Below are 8,569 nucleotides of genomic sequence, written 5' to 3' on the forward strand. Positions count from 1 at the left end.
CCTAATGTATGATTTGGGTCTTGTAGGCCTATATAAGGGAAAATTTGCAAAGGTATGAATGAATTTCATTTGAACGAAATTTCATGGCCCAGTTTTGTATGTTTGTTTGTGTTTAAGTCTGATAATGCCTTGTATCTTGTTCTAGCATCAGACACGGGTAAGGGGTGTTACATAAATGAGGTTTGGACATAAGTTTTACAAGTAAATCATAATTTATCCTGGTTGAGAAAGTGAAGTCAGGAGAAATGAGTATCAACCAAATAATTAATTAGTTAGAAGTTGGGAGGTAATAATTGGTTAGTTAATAGCTAATCCACCTTAAAACCCAAATCTGAAGTTAATTACAACACCTAAAATGAGTTAATCTTCCTGATTGGTTTAATTGGTTTAGTCATTTGTTTGTTTTATTGTTTATTTATTTTCGCTATTTAATTTCTAATATTAATCTCTTTTATGATTTATCTTAATTTAGAATTCAATTATTACTTATTATTGTAAAGAGATTTTCAATAAATTTAATTCATCCTTCGTTGGGTATGATCCTCGAAATACTTCCCTGTGTTCCGTTGTAACACATTACTATATTACAATTTGACTCGTATACTTACGAACACCACTGCTATAATTTCATATATATTTGGTGTAGTATTTTTCAGTCAAATGTTCGAACGTTTGGCAGTGGTCAGTTTGTCCACTTATCATTGGGTCAAGAAGAATTATGAAGTCTAGTAAGGCTATATTAGGGCATCCAAAGTTGTACATTTCTAGGCTTGACCTTATCGGTCTAAGGCTATAACAATTCTGCAGTATTGAGCATTAGTATGTGAATTTAAATTCTTTATTTTCTCTGAATCCACCAACCACCTTCAAGGATGAAGAAATAATGTGTTTAGCATATAAAACAATAAAGATAACAAAATTTCCCTAGTATTATTCAAAAGAACAAAATTATAATAAAAACTACTAAATTTGTTGTCAACCAGTCATAATTTGTATGAATTATTAGTCTAAAAGTACCAAAGATAACTTTATATTCTTGATTTATCACATATTAATTATAAACTCATTTAGACACAAAGTCATTCCACTATAGTATCATGACTGAACTCTCCCTAATAGCATACCATTCAGAAAGCAACTTAATTAGTGCTCGTCCAACGACCTTTTCATAAGTGTGTTACCCTCATAGGATATCTTTAACCCCTTTGGGATAATATCCATTCTCCCAATATGATCCTATTTTATCTCATGATAATCATTACATCTTCCTTCATGAAAAGTCAATTACGATCAAATAGTAATCAAGTCATTCATTACAAAGACGAACAACTTATGGCCATGGTTACTTTTCATCAACCATGTAACGCCAATGAGAGGATATCATTTAACTATGTCTTGGACTATGAATTCCACTGTTGCGAATGATGCTACATACTGCAAAAGTCATAGACCCAATGCACTAGATTTTGGTTCCTTATCTATCTGAACTCTGGATTTTACTTCCATCAAAGTGTATGAGTCACGCATACATAGTTCGTCATGCACTCAAGATTTAGGTATGTCACACTATGAGTATCACAAGTGAATAAATCCATAAATGGATTCAGGATGAATTCTTTTTGGGACCAATCCGATGTACTGTTAGTCCAGTTAGTCGTATCTATGTCTCTATCTTCTGGAAGTCATCTGCTCTGATAACCAAGACAAAACATCTCTTCAATTGGACTTGAAATGTAATGCCCCAAAATTTTTGTTTTTGATTCTGTGGTGTTTTGACACAAATATCTGTCTGCTTTAGTGGTTAAGTGTTCTGGGTGTATATGGGAGTGTAAACTGAAAAACATATAGGATTTTTCCTATATAATTCGTCACCTTTTTATTTAAATTTGTTGTTAAAACCAAGTAATTGCTTAATAAATTAATGAAATATATGAAAGTATGAAATTGGGACATAGAAATTATTAAAATGTGATTTTATGCTTTATTATATAGTTTTCATGCAGAAAATGGCTTCTTTTATATTAATTTGAGGATATTATATTTTTAAGCTATAAAGTGGGCCATGCATGATTAAATTAAACAATAAAATATAAATTTATATTTAATAATTTATTTTAATATGTTTCATTAATAAATTGGGTTTTAATTAATTAATTAAATTGATTAATTAAAGTGGTTAAATTTTTTCTTTGGTCCTCTAAATTATCTATTATTTTTGGACAGGTCTGAGAGCTTTATTTTGATTACAAAACCATCCAAATGGAGGACCAAGTCAACCCAAAATTCGGCTGCATGTGGATGTTCATAAATCAAATTTTGGTTTAATTGCACAAGGCCCTTGAAGAGTTGAAGAAATCAGAGATTTACTCGGAGATTTGTAATTGACCGAGTCCTGATCTTGATAATGTGTGGCACTTAAATCAAGGAAAAGTCAACCACATTTCCACAAATCATGGCCAGCCACCCTTGGAGGAATTCTCAAAAGATGGACACTCCTATTTTTAGCAAACTAGCTCCCTTGCCTCACCTATAAATAAAACCCCAATTCTCATTTTTCTAATCATCCCTCACTCATTCATCATTCTCTCCTCTCTCAACTCTCTTAGCCCTCACGTCTATCATCATCTTTGCATAAAGTTTTTTAGCAAGTTAGCCTCTTAAAGAGCCCTTGGTTGGCCATCTTGGCGAGCCATTAGCAAAGGAGCAAAGCGAAGGAACGAAGGAGCCCTCGTCAGTCAAAGTTTTGGGTGACAGCCACTTTGATTTGGGTTTAATCTTTCTTTTTTTTTTAACTTAATTAAAGAATGTTTGCTATGTGTTTACTATTCTTGTTTACAACAATGATAGCTTAATTTTATTTAAGTTAGGATGATTATTTTGATTGAATAATATTTATTTGATTCATGCTTATAATATTTGTGCCTCAGTCGATCATGTTTTCAATTAAAATCAAGTCTGTATTTTGTTCATACGTGATTGAAATGCACCTGAATTAGCTGAGCTATCCTAACCAGACAACAACTAATGGACACATAATTGAAATGTGCATCCTCAATTTAGATCCTAACCCGATTAAATTGCAGGTTGCATAACAACCCTAACCAGGCTCTGTTATCTGCATAGTTTTGAGATTTGTGTGATTAAATTGTTTCAAACCTAACACGTCCCTGTTACCTTACACGAATACTAAGAAACCCTTAGTAAATAAGGATCAGTAAAATGCGTATTTACTAAGTAAAGGATTTCAAAAGAACCTAATGTGGTTTCCAAACTCATGAAAGATCGAGTTGCAATGAAATATTTTTCCGAATATTGATAAGCATGTTGATAATAATTTGAGTTTAATTAAAGTAATTTTCCTAGCTTATTTATGTTATAATTGTTGCTTATTGTGTTAATTCTGCTAAAATCTATTTCATTCATATAGTTTGCATACTTAGGATAAATTGCATTAGGGATCATTGCATTTAGTTTCATATACTTATTTTTTCATCATGTCTTAATTATATTGTTTTTATTTATCAAATTGTTAATATAATTTTTCAAATTAATTGGCTTAGCACAAATACAATCCCTGTTGAGATGATAACTCGATACTTAAATGTTACTTGATAACGACTGTGTATACTTGCACAAACCCGAGCGTTACAAGTTTTTGGCGCCGTTGCTGGGGATTGTCAACTGTTTCCATAGTAATTTTTTGTGAAATTATTTATTTTCAATTTGGTTACTTCTAACATTACTAACTTATTCTTTTTAATTTTGTGATTTTCTTTTTAGGGTTTTATGAGCTTAGATCAGATTATCGATTTACTCCCAATAGACCCTAAAATTGAGCGAACTTTCAGACAGAGAGGCGTGAACGAATAGCTTAAAGACAAGTCGAGATGGACCTTGGAAATCAGAATCAAGACCAAGGTAATGAAGCCGATCATGTACGAAATCCCATCCTCATTGCCGATGATAGGGATCGATGCATCAGACAATATGCTATGCCAGTTTTCAATGAGTTAAATCCAGGAATTAGAAGGCCAAATATTGGGGCAACCCAATTCGAATTGAAACTAGTGATGTCTCAAATGCTACAAACAGTGGGCCAATTTAGTGGTATGCCCACGGAAGATCCACATCTCCACCTTCTATTGTTTGTGCAGGTGAGTGATTCATTCAAGATAGCCTGTGTGACTGAAGACGCACAGAAGTTGAAGTTGTTTCCGTACTCATTGTGGGATTGCACACGAGCATGGCTCAATTCATTGCCACCAAGTTCCATATCTACATGGCAAGAATTAGCAAAGAGATTTTTGGTTAAGTATTTCTCGCCTAGCAAGAATGCTAAGTTGAGGAACGAGATCAAAACTTTCCAACAATTGGATGATCAGTCTTTGTATGAGGCTTGGGAGCGATTCGAGGAGTTACTTCATAAGTGTCCTCATCATGGGATTCCTCATTGTGTCTAGTTGGATACATTCTATAATGGTCTCAATGCACATACAAGATTGATGGTAGATGCTTCTACGAATGGTGCAATTTTGTCTAAGTCTTATGAGATCATCGAGAGGATCGAAAGAAATAACTATCAGTGGCCAACAAATTGAACAGCTTCAGGAAGACATGTAGCTGGAGTTCATGAAGTTGATGCTCTCACTTCGTTATCAACTCAGGTATTATCTATCTCCTCTACGTTAACGCAGTTTACTGCTAATAGTGTTAATAATTTTGTAGGTCAGCCACCAAGTCCGTTTGAAGTAGTTTCTTGTGTGTACTGTGGGGAAGGTCATTCTTTCGAGAATTGCCCATTGAATCCCAAGTCAGTGTACTATGTGGGGAACCAACATCAAAATAAGAGTGGACAAGGACCCCAGTCCCACTTCTATAATCCTTCATGGTGTAATCATCCTAACTTTTCTTGGAGTAACCAAGGAAATGGACCAAACAATAACTTTATGCAACATAGACCCAACCAATCTCAAGGGTTTAATTAGCAAGATCCAAAACCACCTCAAGCTGAGGCATCAAATAGTTTGGAGAACTTGTTGAAAGCGTACATGGAAAAGAATGACGTTTTGATCCAGAGCCAAGAAGCAATACTAAAAATTTGGAAAACCAAATGGGTTAGTTAGCTACGGAGCTTCGTAATAGACTGCAAGGAACCTTGCCGAGCGATACTAAGAATCCAAGAAACTTGGGTAAAGAACATATCAAGGAAGTGGCATTGCGAAGTGGTAAAATTCTGGAACCCCGATTGATTGATGTCAAAGACGAGCATGTTGAAAAAGAGGAAAGTCAATCAACCGTTGAAATTCCTACACCAAAAGAATCAGAAATTGCAAAGGCTGACAAGGTAAATCCTAACTTAGTGAATTCAAATACTTTAACATCTTCCTTGGAAGTAGATTTACCTACTCAGAAGAGTTTCCCTATTCAACTAAAAGTTCCATCACCTCCATATCCAAAAAGATTGCAGCAACATAAGCAAAAACAAGAGGTGCGATTCAAGAAGTTTTTGGATGTTTTGAAGCAATTACACATCAATATTCCATTGGTGGAGGCTTTAGAACAAATACTGAATTATGTGAAGTTTATAAACGGTGTACTATCTAAGAAGAAACGACTGAGTGAGTATGAGATTGTCGCCTTGACAAAGGAGTGCAGTGCGTTCTTGCAGAACAAGCTACCACCAAAATTGAAGGATCTAGTAAGCTTTGCGATACCCTGTAACATTGGTGAATCTTACTGTAGTAAAGCTTTGTGTGACTTAGGAGCAAGTATCAACCTGATGCCTAAGTCTATTTTCAAGATGCTAGGGATAGGAAAAGTAAGACCTACAATTGTGATGCTTCAGCTAGCGAATCGATCTTTAACTTACCTCGAAGGAAAGATCGAGGATGTTTTGGTAAGAGTCAATAAATTTATTTTTCCTGTTGATTTCATTATTCTAGATTTTGAAGCAGATAAGGAAGTGCCAATTATCCTTCGGAGACCTTTCCTAGCCACGGGAAGAATGTTAATTAATGTGCAGAAAGGCAAACCCACCATACGAGTTCAAGATGATCAGGTAACTTTTAACATTCTTAAAGCGATGAAATTTCCCGATTTGGCAGAAGAGTGTTCAGTCATGGAAGAGTTGGAAACCTTGATTTCTATTGAAAGAAATTTTGGAGATGATCCATTGGAGAAAGCCTTAAGGTTTGACCCTTTGGAGGATGAAGAAAGTGAAGAAAACATGGTTCTGGTGGAAGCTAATCCGAGAAATTTTATTCAATCCACACGGTTTGAACCATTGGAGTTGGAAGTCAGAGAATTTGTGCAACCCAAATTGTCAATCGAAGAACCACCTACACTCGAATTAAATGTACTTCCTTTCGATTTGAAATACGTTTATTTAGGTGACTGTTCCAATTTGCCTATGATTATTTTAGCAGAACTGACAAAAGATCAAGAGGAGCAACTAATTTCTGTTTTAAAGAAATTTAAGAAAGCAATTGGTTGGACCATAGCTGATATTCGAGGTATAAGCCCTTCATTTTGCATGCACAAAATATTCTAGAGGAAGGTGAGATATCTCGAATTGTAACATCCCAAAATAGGGCCTAAACGGAATAGTGGTTGCGAAACCATGAATCCAAGATAGAAAAGTTTACTTCGATTAATTTTTATAATTTATCGAGTGTTAGATGCATGTGTTAGAGTATCGATGGAAACTTTTATAGATAGCATGCTTAATTTGCCTACTAGGGCTTAATTACAAAAGTTGATAAATATGAGTTTTAGATGCTAAAGGATTAAATTGAAGAGTATAATTGAAGTAGAGGTCCTTAAATGGTAATTAGACCATTAGGTTTTCATGGACAAAAGTGGACATACATAGATAGAAATAACTAAAGTTTTAATGAAGGGTATTTTAGCCATTTGGTAATTAAAAGATTAAAAAAGGGAAAAAGATGGAAAAATGTGCCCATCTTCTTCATTAGGCTCAAATTTCAAGGGTTCTCCATAGCTAGGGTTTTTTCAAGCTTCCAAGCTTTATAGTAAGTGATTCCGAGCCCCGTTTTTAATGTTCTTTATGTTTTTGAAGTTCCGGTAACTTGATTTATCTTATTCTAACAATAATTTAACCTAGGGTTCATCTTTGGAAAAATACCCATAGGTGAAATGTATTTATTTTGATGTTTTATGGTAGAATATGAAGTTTGAAATTATGTTAAATGACTTGAGCTAAGCGATTTTAAGCGAAAACGAGCAAAATGACATAATCGGTAAAAATACCTAATGGTCATAAGTACATGTTAGAGTGGTAATTTGATGTTGCCGTAGGTAAATAAATGATCAGCATGTCATAAAACATAAGAATTAGGGATAAAGTTTCATTTTCGAGCCTTGGGGTAAAAGTGTAAATATGTAAAAGTTTAGGGGCAAAATCATAATTTTTCCAAAGTTAGAGTTAAGGACTATTTTGATAAATGTGAATATTAAATAAGTTAAATTTTCTATTATAGATCACGAAGAATGAAATTCAGGGTTAGATCAAGGAAAGAAAAAGGTTGAGGACTAAATCAAAATATTTGATTGTATTTTGTATTAAGGCAAGTTTGCGGTAAATAAATGTAATTTTTTATTATTTTTAATTAATGATGTTATTTTCAACATCTATATATTTATTTTGTAAATTTATTCCTTGGTGATATAAGAAAGAATTGACGGAGAAATGATATTTAAAAGTCCAGTTGAACCTTAGGAATGTGTAGGATACAAATGTCATTACATTAGGGTTTAAGGATACCAAGTAAGACCATGCCAAGGCATGGCATTGGTAAATTTTACAAGGCAAGGAAATCATGTAAGACCATGTTAAGACATGGCATTGATAAACTACTATAAGGCAAAGATCCCATGTAAGACCATGCTAAGGAATGGCAATGGTGAGTTCATAAGGCAATGATACCACGTAAGACCATGTCAAGACATGGCAATGGTAAGTTTAAAAAGGAAAGGTACCCGTTTATCCTTAGTATTCCAAATGGTTCAACAGAAAATCCATAGATTGTACCAAAGGGAAGGCAAGATAAGTCCATGTTTGAAAGGTTCATGTTATCTTGATAATTCATTTAGAATGTTGTTATTTATTTACATGCAAACTTACTAAGCTTTATGCTTACTCCCTTTCTTTTCTCCCTTTTTATAGTATCACAAAGCCAATTCAGAAAATCGTAAGGACGTCGGAGATCGCCTCACACTATCAACGAGTTATCTTAATATTTTGTGACTAGAAATACTTTAAGTTATGGCATGTATAGGGACTTGGCTATTTTGTGTGTATTTCCTTATGATATGATTAAAGAATGGCATGTGAATACTTGGTAATGATTAGCTTATAATATAGGTAAATAAGAACATGTTTTGGTATTATGTATTCCTAAATGAGGCTTGATGCAAAGAAACTATGAAAGAGTAAGAGTTTGCCATGGAACATTTAGGAAATAGTAGCAGTGACGTGGTTTTGAAAAATCACTAAAAATTGTAGAAATGGAATTAAATGGTGAATAAGATATATAATTAAAGCTTATTG

General features: G+C 33.9%; 1 non-coding gene across 1 annotated transcript; it reads right to left on the reverse strand.

Annotated features, from left to right (window-relative positions):
- Window positions 1-4,337: 4,337 nt before the first annotated feature.
- Window positions 4,338-4,444, reverse strand: LOC121226298 (small nucleolar RNA R71). Its single transcript, XR_005924141.1, has one exon. It is a non-coding gene; the product is annotated as a small nucleolar RNA R71 (small nucleolar RNA).
- Between the last annotated feature and the right edge of the window lie 4,125 nt (window positions 4,445-8,569).

The sequence above is a fragment of the Gossypium hirsutum genome, chromosome A03 (genome assembly GCF_007990345.1).
Source record: "Gossypium hirsutum isolate 1008001.06 chromosome A03, Gossypium_hirsutum_v2.1, whole genome shotgun sequence".
NCBI classification, from domain to species: domain Eukaryota; kingdom Viridiplantae; phylum Streptophyta; class Magnoliopsida; order Malvales; family Malvaceae; genus Gossypium; species Gossypium hirsutum.